Source organism: Siphateles boraxobius, unplaced genomic scaffold, assembly GCF_051911475.1.
Source record: "Siphateles boraxobius isolate OS27281-9 unplaced genomic scaffold, OSU_SipBor_1 8, whole genome shotgun sequence".
Classification (NCBI taxonomy): domain Eukaryota; kingdom Metazoa; phylum Chordata; class Actinopteri; order Cypriniformes; family Leuciscidae; genus Siphateles; species Siphateles boraxobius.
The window spans coordinates 3,436,293-3,451,834 of NW_027509208.1; positions in this window are offsets into that span (position 1 = coordinate 3,436,293).

The window sequence follows — 15,542 nt, forward strand, 5'->3', positions numbered from 1 at the left end:
AAATTATTATAAAGGGAAAAGATCAAAGACATTGTATTGGCCAGAGTTGTTTTATAGAAGTTGGGGTGGCCAAATCTGGCAGGAACTGAATGAGGTTAAATGACCAGAACTAATTCAGTTTACCTTGTTACCGTCTGCTTTTTTTTATTGTACAATATGGGGGAAAGTGGAGGACAGAGGTTAAAATATTATCAAAGTCTCATGCCATGTTCTCTGTAATGTCATGTCAAGCTCGTTCCTTTGCTTCATGTAAACATTTCTTGTTTCTTGATGGATGATCTTGGCAGTATGCATATGTTTTGCTTAAAACCTCTGTGTATTTTATTGCTGATTAAAGACCAATTACTTCTGTCTAACAGCTCTGCAATTTTTTTCTAAATCTGCACAAACAACTTTGCAGTCATACACCCTACATTAATAATGTAAAGGAGCACAGACTTTATTTGGAGGAAAATATTATTGTTGGAAAAGAGTTTTAAATGCACTGTTTCTTTCACAATTGAAATAAAGAATGTCCTTCTGTCTGTTTTTACAAAATTTACGGTTTGTTATGTCCAACAAAACTGCAAACTTTTACATGCTGGTGTCTTAGTTAATAAATATTTAAGATATTATATTAAAATATCTGTCATACAGCTCCAAATATTCACACATACAGTATGTTTGACCATTATAAAAACATTGTATATCTCCCGCCAGTAAGATATTCACACAAAAGGTTTTTTTTCCAGCTGCAGGGGGCATTAAATTGCTCAAAAGTGACAAAGAGGTGTTGTTATAAAAAATATTCATAAAAAGTATTTCTTTTGAGCTTTCTATTCATGAAAAAATCTTATTAATCACTTTTTTCTAGAAAAATATGAAACAGCACAACTGTTTTTTACTTTGATAATAAGAAATGTTTCTTGAGCAGCAAATCAGCATATTACAAGGATCGTGAATAATGCTGAAAATTCAGCTTTATCTTGTAATAAATTACATTTTAAAATGCATTAAATATAGAAAACAGTTGTAATGTATTCGAAGAGAAAACAAACTGTGATAATGTTTTACAGTATAACCATTTTATTATTGATCTCGTATTGAAGACTTCTCTCAAATATGTTTAAATGTTTACCGAATCCAAACTTTTGAATGGTTTAGTGTATACCTACAACAACTGTGTTAAATGACACATCATTGTAATAGCAAAAGCTTCTGAGCTGGTGCCCACTGCTTGGTTAACATGTTCTCTAACATATCAAGCAACGGGATGCTAATTTGGGTGATGTGAGTTTAAATCTACTTTATAACATTTCACAACACGAGGAAATGTTTTAGCAATTTTTTATGTTAAGTGCATTTTTAAATGTGATTCCCATTGGACTTTTTGGTTCAGTCTGTTCAAGTCAACACGTGACTTAAGAGTTCCTGCTTTAAGTTTCTAAGCTTTAATCTCTTTGTTGCTCCCTCGTGAAATGGGAATATAGCCCTTGACCTTCCCACTTCCACTTGCCACAATTTATAAAGCACGACAGGAAACATGTGTTACCTCTTTTTGCCCTCCCCCATTGTCCAGGATTGAATACATGACTGTGTGCGCTGTTGGTACACGGGAGCCAGTTTTTGTTCAGTTTACCAATCTAAATCCCTAGTGAGTCAGTATGTCACATTATAATGAATTTTTAATCACGAAGGGATAGTTCACCCAAAAATGAAAATTCTGTCAATACTCAACCTTGTGTAGTTCCCAACCCGTAAAAATGATTTGTGTTCGGAACACAAATTAAGATATTTTTTAATAAAATTAGAGCCAGTTCTGACAGCTACGCAACTACCTTTTTGACGCTCATAAAACTAATCCATATGAATTGAGCGGTTTAGTCAAAACAAAATTATGAACAGATTGAATTTAGGCTTTTACTCACATATAAACATTGCGAACATAAAAAGACCCTTAACCGAATCTGATTAACACGTTGATTCTTTCAGAAGCTCAAACTTGCTGCATAACACGAGAATAAAACATGCTTGAGCTTACTGATATGTGCGTTGATGAATGCCTTCTGTGCGGTGCAGCCCAGAGCCCTCGCCGCTGACGCCGTGCAGCCCAGAGACTTTTTCACCGCTGGTTCCGTCCAGTCCTGAGACCCCTTCACCGCTGGCGCCGACCAGTCCAGACTGAGTCCTCTTCACCACTGAGTCCGTCCGGTCCAGAGGCCGTCACTCACCCCAAGTATTTTTTTTTGGGGGGGGGGGCAGTATGCCCTCGCCGTGGGCGCCCAAGAGCGCACGTTCACCCGAAGGGTCCTCACCGCCACGGCCGACCGAAGGGTCCTCACCGCCACGGCCACCCGAAGGGTCCTCACCGCCACGGCCACCCGAAGGGTCCTCCTCGCCGCGGCCACCCGAAGGGTCCTCGCCGCCGCGGCCACCCGAAGGGTCCTCGCCGCCGCGGCCGCCCGAAGGGCCTGCTCCGCCCTGGCAGTCTGCTCGTCCTGCTCCGCCCTGGCAGTCTGCTCGTCCTGCTCCGCCCTGGCAGTCTGCTCGTCCTGCTCCACCGCCTGGACAGATTTATATTATCGGGACATGTAGAGAGATCCTTCCATGTTAGATATAGAGCTGGGTCGCTAAAGACCCGAAAATGTAATCATGATTGCCAAAACATTCATGCATTTAAGGGTTAAATTTAATTTAACATGTCTCACTGGCCGCCTGCTCGTCCTGCTCCGCCCTCGCCGCCCGAGGGGTTGTCTCCAGCATTACCGTCTGGACCATCCTGGAGTCCGTACTGGATGCCCACCACCCCTCCCGTGTTCTGTCTTGTACGCCTAGCGGGAGGGGGGAGTTATGTAACATTCACCACCGTCTTCGTCTGTGTCTTCACTACACTTCCCAGCATCCCCTGTCATCATCACCTGCACCTGCGCCTCATCACCCTCATCATCATCATCACCGTCACCTGTTGTCCTTGTCATTATCCGTGTATTTAAGTTCCCCTCTCACGCTTGTCTTTGCTGGTTATTGTTTGTGCACTTGCACACTGTTCTGTTTGTCTGGAAATTAACTTATTGGAATAAATCCTTGCTATTTTGTATCTTCGCGTACCGTCATCTTCATTCATCCACCATCGGACATTACAGCGATCTAGTCTCTTCAGAAAATTTGGACTAAACCGCTCAATTAATATGGATTAGTTTTAGTCGATTAGTTTTAGTTTAGGAGAAGTCGCTCAGATTTTATTTGAAATATCTTCATTTGTATTCTGAAGATGAACGAAAGTCTTACGGGTTTGGAACGTCATGAGGGTGAGTAATTAGCAGACGTTTCATTTTTGGGTGAACTAAACCTTTAATACACCATCCATTCTGTTCATTAAAAAGCATTTACAAAATATGCCTGTCAAAATCTTCTCAAAATTAGAGAGAACATGCATGCATCCCTATTTCTCAGAAATCTGTTGGTTCATCCCACTACAACATAATATAACACAGACATTCTTTGGAAAACAGAGATTCAGATAATTCATCTTGACTAAATAAGCAATTTCTTTACAGAGGCAGGACAAGACCTTTACATAAGAAATGCTCTCCTTTTGCCAATGGACAGCACAGACAGATGGACATTCTCACAGCTCCATTATTTTTCTTCCATCCCTGAGGTTTAAACTTGGGGGAGCTGGTGAACACAGCTTTTGTGAGAAAAGACAGATGCAATCAGAGGATTCACAACAGAAGCATACAATGTCTTATCCCAATCAGCAGGGTGTCCTAGGGTTTTTTTTATTTATTTTTTAAATAACAGATTCAGTTTGTATTTGAATTTTGTTTATTCAAACTGATTTTGAAATGCTTTTTTATTCCTTCATCATTTCTGCTCTTTTCAGATGGCTTTTATGTATAGATTTTTTGTCCCTTGTTCCAGAAACAGACTTTTAATCTTCAGTTATGAAATTAATCATAAAATTATAAATGATTACATTTGAAACTCAAAATCTAAACAAATTATGGAATTTATCATAAAAAAAGCATTATTTAGTCTTCTATTTTACTGTCTCAGTTGTGGTGTCATTTCCACCACTAAACAATTTAGCTTCTAATAAAGTGTTTCATATGTTATTGTATTTGTTTACACTGTGAGACATGTTAAATTAAATTTAACCCTTAAATGCATGAATGTTTTGCCAATCATGATTAAATTTTCGGGTCTTTAGCGACCTGGCTCTATATCTAACATGGAAGGATCTCTCTACATGTCCCGAGAATATAAATCTCTCCTGATATTAGAGTAACAATTACAAGGAGATGTCATGCGCACGCGCAGGGTTTGAATGAGCTCGCGAGTTCGCGTTTCCTCTCGTGTAGATCGTGTAGATCATTTACCCAACCCTGTATCACATGAAATTTACCGCGCGCGCCAGCATCAGTTGTGCGCTCGGTTCTTTTAGGCATTGATTTACCGCCATACCATCAATACCTTGTGGAATAAAGTCATCAGTCATCAAAGATTCAATTATTGTTGTTCAGATAAATACCTGTTACACACCTCGGGTCGTTATACAATATGTTACCTATACAATATTTACAAAAATTGAATGGGAAAACAGGCATTTTTTAAAATAATTTTATTATATTTTCTTGTTATATTGTTTATAATTAATTGATTGATTGAGGAATACTTAGACGGTTCACGTCTAACTTTAAAAAATGGATGAGGAAGAGGGTAGTGAATGACGTCCCGGGTCACTAAAGACCCGAGTTATGCATTTAAAGGTTAAATGAACTACTGAGTGTGAAAAGCATGTTTTCTTAAAAGGGTTTACATAAAGTCCAAATTTAGATTAAATAATTTAGATAAAGTCCACCAGGCCAGAAGTGCCCTTATAGTTGAAGAACACCAACTTTATGAGATCATCTGTTTTGATTTATAGTTTCATACTGCTTTAAATCATACTGATGGTTTGGTTATTCAGAGTCTTACCTATGAACGCCTGTGAAAGTCAGAAAAATGCAGCTCCTTTTGGTCAGTCCTGGAGAACACAGAACATGCACTTTAAAAACGTGACAGTAAGACCGTTAGTGTACTGAAGAGCTTTATGGTTTGTTAGACAGATCTTTTTCCCTCACAAAGTTCAAAGCCGGAGCTTGCTGAACATGTTCATTCTTCTGTATTTCGAGTCCTGAAAAGTTACACAAAACACTAGATGAATTCTGTTTCTCCCAGCCAATAAAGTTCAAGTTCAAGTTCAAGTTCATTTTATTTATATAGCACATTTTATAGCAGTCACTGACAAAGTGCTTTACAGAACTAAAAAAAGTGGACTGTAGACTGTGTGAACTTTAATGGACTTATGACTGTACTTTTAAGGCAGTGTCTGAATACTCCAATAATGAACTCCCACTCAGATTGGGAAACACTTTTAGATTTACGTTTCTTGCCCTCTAGGTGCTATTCTTTACAAGGACATTATCAGCTGCAGACGGTGCAACGATGCTGCCTTGTTGTAAGCTTCACATTGATGGAGAACAGGCCTACTCCTGTCCAACTCTCCCAATTTGAGCTGTTAATTATACAGCACTGTGTAGCTGTACATGAGCAAACAGTCAGCTCTGAGAGGGAAAAAATGATTTTACTGCGGATACTGATTCTGATCTCACTGACCACTGTGACAACCACTAATTTAAGTTCAATGTGAAAGGAAAAGACTTTTAACAATCATTCTCTTCACGATTCCCATTAAGTGGGCACTAGGTTGGAGCCGATCCCAGACCCTTACATCCCTTTTATCTGTAGGGTTTCATCCACTAAGCTGATTGTGTGTTAGACACTGAACCTTTGCAAAGTGTAGTTGAAATGCCCTTTCACACTCATTTTGAAGCGAAAAGGGTAGTAAATATAAATTTTGCACCGCCACATCTATGCCAGCCCCCAGGAACGTTACTTACACACTATAAACTGCCTGATGGCTAAAGAGGAGAATGTCTATATGGAAAGAAATAGGAAATTTCTTGGGTGGAGTTGTGCATCAAGCGCTGAGAGACTTTCAAATAAAGAGCTCTCTTTGTGGACTCTTTTCTAAGGCCGACAAAGCGCATGCTTAATCCAGCATTCCTTTAAAACCAGGCTTGTGTAACGGCATTTAGGCAGGGGCCGATATAAGCAGTTTAACTTTGAGATCCAAATCTCTGGAGCTTAGCAGTAAAGACACAACCTCAGCTGAAGTACAAAGTGACATGAAATAAAACTCGTAGAAAAAAATCTAATTCATTCAATGTAATTAAAAAAATAATTTAATTAGCTTGTTCTAGGCTATTTGAATTGTCTTCAGACTGCTGATAAAATGGACACAAATGGGACAGAAAATAAAAATGTAAAATCTAGTGGGTAAAGTTTTGAAAAACATTCAATTTTGTCAGACATAATTTGGTTAGTGCACACATAGTGTTACCTGCAACCAGCATAATGAACCAGTCTGATTCACAAACAAATTACTCTTTATGAACTGGTTCTTTTTAAAAGGCCTCACAGCCTCAAATTCGGTCGTGAGTGAGGTAGCGGTTACTGAGTTCAAAACTGACTCACTGAAATGTAAGGTTTTTTTTTTTTTCTATTTGAAATTAAGCGTAAATCGTTATTATGATTTATATTAAAGGTTTGTGAGTCATAGGACTACATCATATGACAGACTGGTTATTAATATAACAACATGATTTACATATTGACAACAGAGAGTTTGCTGTATAAATCAATAATGGTATTCTAACAACAAAACATTCAAAACATTCAGAGTAATATAAGACGAAAGTACAATCAGGGTCACTAGAGTGACAGCATCAAATTTTAAAACAAATTTCTACAAACAAATATCCTGGTTATTATAAATTTAATTGCTATAGTCAGAATCCAAAAATGTCCCATCATTAAAGCACACAGCCAACTGTTGTTAAAAGCAAAAGTAGTGAGAACTGAAGTGCTCCTTAACCATTTTTATTGAGTGATTCTGTAATTTATCTACTAAAAAAACAATTTGGATAATAAATGTTTCATTTTAGAAGCCAGTGCTCTCCGGTATTTTGTCTGGAACTGTGAAGCCATGTACAGTCAAAACCATATTATTATTCAATTCTGTTTTCTTGGTTTGCAGGCAATCTGTAATTAATGAGTTTGGTTTTGAATGCATTTGTGGGAGAGTGGAAAGATAGAAATGATGAAAGGTTGCAGAACAGTAGAGTCTTTGTTCAATGTTATGATGCCCTGTACATTCTTTTCATATATGACACTCAGCGTTTCTCTCAGCCATCATCTTCTGTCTCTTCCTGTCTCCTTCCATCTGTCTTCCCTTTCAGATTCCCCTTAATCCTGCACCATACATTCCACACAGGCACATCAGTCTGTGTAAAGGCCTTCGAGAGCTGTAGCGTCTGAGTTATGATCCATATTGTTTTCAGTAGCTGCAGATTCCCAGGATGAGCAAGAAAGATAGGAAATATAAAACCTATAAACTTAGTTTCTTTCACATGTGTAGCGGTTACAGTTGTGCTCACATTTTTGTTTAACCCTTTCTGAGAATGTGCATTAGGAATGTGCAAAATGTTTAATGGTCAAAATAATACACTTCCCGGTCTAATGGTCCACTAAGGTTTTATTAGACCCTGTTTTTAAATCAAAGAAAATTTATTTGATCAAAAATACAGTAAAAACAGTAATATTGTGAAATATTATTACAATTTAAAATAATGTAATGTATATTAAAAATGAATTTATTCCTGTGAAAGCAAAGCATCATTACTCCATTCTTCAGTGTCACATGATCCTTCAGAAATAATTCTAATATGCTGATTTGAATGTCGCTCAGGTAAATTCACCCTTTCAATCTTCGGTTTATATATTATTTAAATAAAATGTCCAGGGCTGTGATGCAGGTGTAAAGGTGACATGTTTTTAAATTCATCATATGAGGTTTATCCATTTAGAAGTGTTGGCAAACTATTGCATGCACCATGTCATAGATTCAAATTGTCACAGGTCATAGGTCAAACAGTCGTAGAGAGATACCGGGTGCATGGTTCCTGTACTCCATGAGTTTCCTGTCTCTCCCTATAATCTGTCTAAACAGTTTGGTTTGCTCTCGGGTCTAGTCATTGAGAACTTTCCCCAATGGCCTGCACAGAATAAAGATGTCATGATGAATGGACAAATTTGTTTCATCTCAATTAGAGAGTTCCTGTCTTATCTCCCCTCAAAAATCCATTATCACTGGTGTAGATCTGAAAATGGAGGGCTTTTGTTTCCCTGAAGACAACAGTGAGAGCACAGGAGGGTTCATAGATTGAACTGAGTATGGGATTTGTATAGTAGGCCTGCTGCAAGCAAAAGTATTTTCATCTGAGAAAATGATAGCTGGATATGTCTGCAGCTATGAGGCTCTTTGAGACGAGGCAGCCTGCCACTCTTCTTAGTTTACAGTGAACTCAGCATTTTTATGTAGCCTAGTTTACAGTGAACTCAGTTGCCTTGCTTAATCTATTATTCATAAATAGCTTCAATTACCAAAGTTACTTGCAAGTAGATACATTTTTGCTGCTGTTTGAGGATGCAAGTGGAGGAGTGAAGGGATAATTGTTACGCTTTTAGCATTTTTCTTTGACATACAGTGCTCAGCCATTACCCATGTCAGTTAAATTTATAGCAAGTCAGATACAATTAAATTTGAAGTACACAAAAATGTTAATGATGTGATTAAACAGTTAATGATAAAGCCGTTTAATGTGCATATGCAATAGAGTGGTGCAGGGATGACATGCTTTTGTAGGCCAACCAGGAAGTTATAGCATTACCCTGGTTCCCTCGATTTTTTCATTGGCTTTTGGATTATTGCGGAAAATAAGGTCTGTGACTAACAAAAGCTTATGGTCAGATCCAACACTGATCCTACACTGTTATCAGCTTCTGACAACTCTTTCAGTCTTTGTTAAACAAAAAAAAAACATTTTCTCTGAAATTCAGCTTATAATAGTTTGTGAGAGCATGATTATGAACACAATGAGGCTGTGAAAGCAGACTAGTGAGTAGATGAGTTTATCTGTTTGGCTGATGACGTTTAATGTCCCCCGACAACCTCTGTAATACTATTTAGACACTTTTTAGCAACCGCCTTTTACAAGACAAGTAAAGGATTTTAAAAAAACACAAGAGGGTATTAGTGATGTATTTTATAGTAATGTAAGTGTAACTGTCATATGCCAGTAAGAGCTGTGCATGTAAACCTCACTCCCCTGATGTCAAGATTGTACATGCATTTTTCATTCACTGTTACATTTACCACCTCATAATGTTACTATTATGGTATAGCCTATATTTTATATTTTAAGGAGAGCATATTGTAGCTGTTGATATTTTGTGTCATGTCCCAATAACTTTTAGATTAACAATAATTACACTTAAGAATGTTTATAGCTTAATCGTGACAATATGCAAGGAGGACAATAATGCTAGCTGGTTCCTTCAGTAATGGGCCAACATCCTGCTAACCAGTGGTTTGACTCGACTGAGCTGCTGATGATATGCAAACTACAATTTTAGTTTGTGTATTGTTAGTTAATTTTTGTATATTTTAAAAAATAAGTACTTTACTGGCATGATTGTTTACATTTACATTAAGCATTATTACATAAAACAAATCATGACAAGAAAATAAGTTTACTATATATAACAATAACAAATATCAGTAAAGTTAGAATAAGGTTCCAAGTAATGAATAAAATAATATATGTTTTTTTGTTAAGACTGCTCTCTTCCTATATGACTTCTTGTACAGATTTTTTTAGGTGAGGATGACCGGTTTACACAAACAGTTAAAGAAATGTCTTTTTGGAAGAAAAGACAGGGTTTGTTTGTTCAACTCTTCTTCTGGTGTCTTTGGTTTTCCCTTCCTGTTCATTCCTGTCATCTCTGGGCCGCAACCTGAACAATGGAAGAGGGTTACATCTCATTTGATTTACTGCATGGGAGTCTTGTTACACCCCACACACACACACACACACACACACACACACACACACACACACACACACACACACACACACACACACACACACACACACACACACATACATACACACACACACACACACACATACATACACACACACACACACACACACACACACACACACACACACACACACACACGTAGTGTTTCCATGTTTTATGGGGACTTTCCATAGACATAATGACTTTTAAACTGTACAAACTGTATATTCTATTCCCTTACACTAACCCTACCCCTAAACCTGCCCATCACAGAAAACTTTCTGCATTTTTACATTTTCAAAAAACATCACTTAGTATGATTTATAAGCTGTTTTCCTCATGGGGACCAAAAATGTCCCCACATGAACAAGGATTTCAGATATTGCCATCCTTATGGGGACAATTTGTCCCCATAATGTAGGGTTTACCAGGCCACACACACACACACACACACACAGACACACACACACACACACACACACACACACACACACACACACACACACACACACACACACACACACACACACACACACACTCTCTCTCTCTCTCTCTCTTTAGGCCTCAGGCTGAAATGATCAGATTCCACACAGAGGTTGTGGAATGAAGCATAAGACCTGGTTTCTATTAACCCTGATCAAGAGGGCAATGTCACAAGTTTTGAGGGTAAACTGAGCTACCTGAACCCCAAAAGAGATCCTTTGTGTCAACTAAACTTATGGTGAAAACCCACACACACATACACACAGAAGACAGAAATTAACGTTTTTATTCAGCAAGCATGCAAAATTAACCAAAAGTGAAAGTAAAGGCATAGTGTTACAAAAAAATTCTATTGCAAATAAATGCTATCCTTTAGACTTTCAATTAATTTAATAATCAAATATAAATGGCTGCTGAAAATGGCCATCGCTGGAATAAACTACATGTTAACATATATTAAAATTAAAAACAGTTATATTAAATTGTAACAATATTTCGCAATACTCTATTTTTTCACAATACTACATGTTTTGATCAGACAAATGCAACCTTGATGAGCATAAGAGACTGTAAGCATTTCTGATCAGCTTCTAAATCAGTGTTTCATCAAATAATAGGGTCAAATATATGATAGCATTGTCTGTATAGGCTAATAGTGATAAAATGCTTTATACAAAATAGGAGGAGGAGAGTATATTGCGTTGTTGTGGTGCAGTAGGACTATTGGCAAGACTGAGATCTGCAACCCTGTTGATTAGAGTCTCTTGACAACCTGCAGTCAAAGACACAGAGAGGGCAGCGAGTCACAGGGTGGTACATTGTCCACAGGCAGGCACTGCGGTGGCCCCTACAACTTCAGCTCAGACTCTATGGAAATCTACGAGTGGAGTCACTTGTGTTGTATACATCACCGCTTCCCCTTTCTATGGAAATCCACTGCTCTTTGTTAGAGTGCTTTACTTTTGTTCTGTCATTGAAAAGCTGATTGCAAATAAAAGAGGATGGAGGGGGGGGGGGGGGGGGGTATTGGGGGGGGGGGTGACCTGGAAGGGGTATGTATATAATACATTTGTTACTCTAAACCAACCAAACTAAGCTCTTATTTAGTAGTCAAATATGTAACATAAATTTCCTCCACTGGGGGAGACAGATTTGTAGAGGCATGACTGAAGCTCTCTATAGGAGATGAAGCTCAGATGATCAGTGGGGCACTGGCAATTAAATACATTTATGAATATAATAATGAAATGTATGGTTATGCTTCTATATTTAGCCTGTTTAAATTAGATAAATAATAGTATACATATATATTGGTGTCCACACGTTAAAATGCTTCTAGTTTAAATGAATTATGTAGCTTGAGTTATTTTATTTATAACTAAAAGTTTGGGGTCAGTATTTTATTAATTTTTTTTTATGTTTTTGAAAGACGTAAATCATTCTGATATGCTGATCTGCTGCTCAAGAAACATTTCTTATTATTATCAATGTTAAAAAATGGTTGTACTGCTTAATATTTTTGTGGAAACCTTTATACTATACTTTCAAATTATACTTTATTACAATATTTTTTCAGGATTTTAATGAATGGAATGTTTAAAATATCAGCATTTATTTGAGATAGAAATCTTTTGTAACCTTATGAATGCCTTTAATGCATTTTCAGAGTTGGGGAAAGTTACTTTTTTAAAAATGCATTACAGAATTGCATTACTCTCTAAAAAGTAGGTTAACTAATTTAATTACTTAGTTACTTTTTATGGAAAGTAATGTTTTGCGTTACTTTTTCTCACCTGGGCTGGGCTATTTTTGGCAAATGTAAAGTCCTTTTCACACCAGAAGTGAAATGAAAAAGCCTCAGGCTGAAGGAAATGTAAATACCTGTACAGTAGAGGGCGCCGCTCAAACAAACTTTTCAGCTGTGCTGCCATTCTGGATGGCAGAAGAATAGGATAAAAGAGAAGAAAGTTTAACGTTTAACACTTACTTCGCCAATAAAAACAAAAAATCTAAAGTCTAAATCTAACGTTTTTGATTATGGTTTAACTGAATCATGGAACGTCAGCAGCAGGTACATTGTTCAATAAAGTGAGATTAAATGCGTAAAGTATATTTGTGTAATGTAGCATATTTAATTATTGGAGGTTTGCGTAGTATTCTGATTTAGATTTTCACCGTTTTTATGCGTTTTCAGGAATATTGAATCTGTTTTTGTGCAAGTGAGATGAGTAAATGCCTGCTCAAATCCAGTCTAGAACTCTAATTATCTGTAATATACTTTACCCCCAACACTGGTCTTTTTTAAACAATTGAATGTGTTTCATGCTGAATTTTTAAAATAGTGTTTATATTTAGGTTTGTGTCTTTTGTGATATAAAACATTATGACATGATAATGTGCACGAAGTGCATAAATGTTTTTTCCAGACTTCTCAGTCCACAGTGAGTGATAGAGGGGGAGAAAGTGCTGTGATCCAAGCTGGCGGAGTAGCAACATTAGTGTTCTGAACATGATGATGCCTGCAATCTGCAAATCTCCTGCCTGTCTGGTATCTGACATGTCAGGGACATGAAACACAAGCTGTTGAATTACCCACCATCCTCTAACACCCCAATATAGCAAATTAGTTTCAGTTCTGTGCATACTAAACAAAATAAGCCTTTGAACACTAAAGAATTGGAAGTGTGAAATTTGATTTAGGTATCAGGCCATTGCTGCTCAAAATCAAAAGATCAAGAGAGATCTGAAGGAACTTGAGGAGATCGTGTCTATAAACCGTTCATTCTTGAATGCAGTTTAATTCACTCATATACTATAACCCTAGGCAGTGACCCATCAAAACGTAATTCCCCTGTAAGCCATTTTATGTGAGCAGTGGTGCATTTCCAGACCACCTTCTGTGTTTTTATCTGCTAAGGTCACTGACAGGAGGAAGTCGTAATGAACATCTGGAGAAAGTGTTGTGAGACTATACGATCAATTCTTACATGAGGCATTTAATGTCTTTTTATGTATGAAAACAAATCTAAAATGTCTCAAAGACTGTGCAGTCAGAGAAACCAGATGAGATGCTTCATATTCCTATTTGATGGAAATTCTGCTCTGTCACAACAGACGTGATCTTCACATCATCCCCAGAAACAGGGATAGTATGATAGAATTTCACTTTCTCTGAGGTTAACCACTCATAAAGTAAATGTAAGTCCAGGCCTTTATGTGACCTTTACAATCAGATTTGTTTTTCATTATAACATTGGGTTTTACCGCAACTGAAACAAATAGCCCGATGTTTGTGTTGGGCCTAAAATTACCTTTGAAAGGTTTCCGTTCGGTTTCATGATTTCAGACATTTAAAACTCTGTACCAAAGCTGCCAATAATTTCAGACAGTTGTAGATGGTGCAAGACTGTCTCCATGGCAACAAGCCTGAGAAAAGAGCATCTGGCATGTCAACAGGTCCGAGTGGGAAGAAAGGGGCATATGGAGGGGACGGCTGCTAGCAAGTCGTGCAAACATAATTTAGAGTCCCACTAATATAGTTGGAGTATTTGAGATTTTTCCCCGTTCATACTCTCCGTTTTACATATATGCCTGAGTAAAGATCAAAAGAAAGGGCACATTTATGCGTTTAGATCGCCCGTTTTAATTACAAAAAATCCCTTTCCTGCCCTTTAATCTTGTCCTATTGGTCTTTCTCCCTCCCTTTATCTCTCTCTTTCTCTCAATGTCCACCGCTGTCCAGCCCCATTACATCACTGGTGTCATTCCATGATTAGGGATCTCAACCTGAACTCTGCGGAGATAGAGAAATGTAGAAAATATAACCACTCTAACTAGAAGAAATAACGAGGTCGACAACTGACAAAAGCTTTTCATGTGGGTCAGAGAAATGTGCCTGTCTGACTATGAAAATTGCAGACAATATAACAATGTAATTATTTACTGAAAGGCACTGAGATGCAATCTTATTGGTCAAGTGGATCAATATCTGTGTGGGTGAAGTCATCAGAAAGCACAGGATGATGTCAGACGTATTCACAGCTCTACCTTAGTGAGTCATGCTTTGTGCTGGAGTAAACCATAAGAGGTGTACGCTTACATGACGCTGAAATGTATAGGCAAAGCATGCAAGCATAGAATATTGAATATTTATTTTCAATAAAAATAAAAAAAACTTCCAGATATAGTGAGACTTTGGTTCCAGTAACGGTCTAATATCTGTCACACCTCAGTGGCACTTAATAAGGGTTCTTAATCATTAGGTTTCCACTATTCCCTTCCCCTTAGATCAATATCACATGTGTTGCTTACGATGAAGAGTCTCTGGGGACCTTGGCATGTTGAGAAGATATATTTATGTTTAAGACCACCAGTGAAAGTTCTTCTATTTTCAAAATATTTCATTTTTAAATGTAATACTTTTGGGCCATACCATACCAAAAACCTTGCGGCCATGGTACACATCCCGGATAGACTGTAAAGGTGGTTATAAAGCCTAAATTTCATCATCACATCTTTTATTGTGATGGTGTCTCTCTGTCTCTTTCCAGTCAGTGGTTATGACTAGACTGAACAGTGTATATGATTATGACAGTGTTTGGTCTTCATCATGACTGAAGATCTTTTCTGGTATCAGAATAAATCGGGGGTGGATTGCATTGCAGTACAGTACAGAGACACTCCCTTTCATTTGTTTCTGTCTTCTTCTCTTGTTGTGCTCATGCATCCCTTGCGGACCGACATCTGGGTGACATCATTTAGGAGGTGATGGGTATGGAGTTCTGTAGCAATAGAAGAAGGGGCAGTGACATGGTTGCCAAGTCTGTGATTTTCCTGCATATTTCGGCTTTTGATAAACTGATTTAATTACAGCGGGTTAAAGGTTTGACATATTGCATAAATTGCACTTGACTGAAATGCTTGTATTGAAATATTTTACCTGTTTTACGTTCTACCCATGATAAAATAATGATGGGTTTTGTGGGGGAGGGCACTGGTGTGAGCTCCTTTATGAAAACAGAACGTGTTTAAAATTAGGCTACTAATAT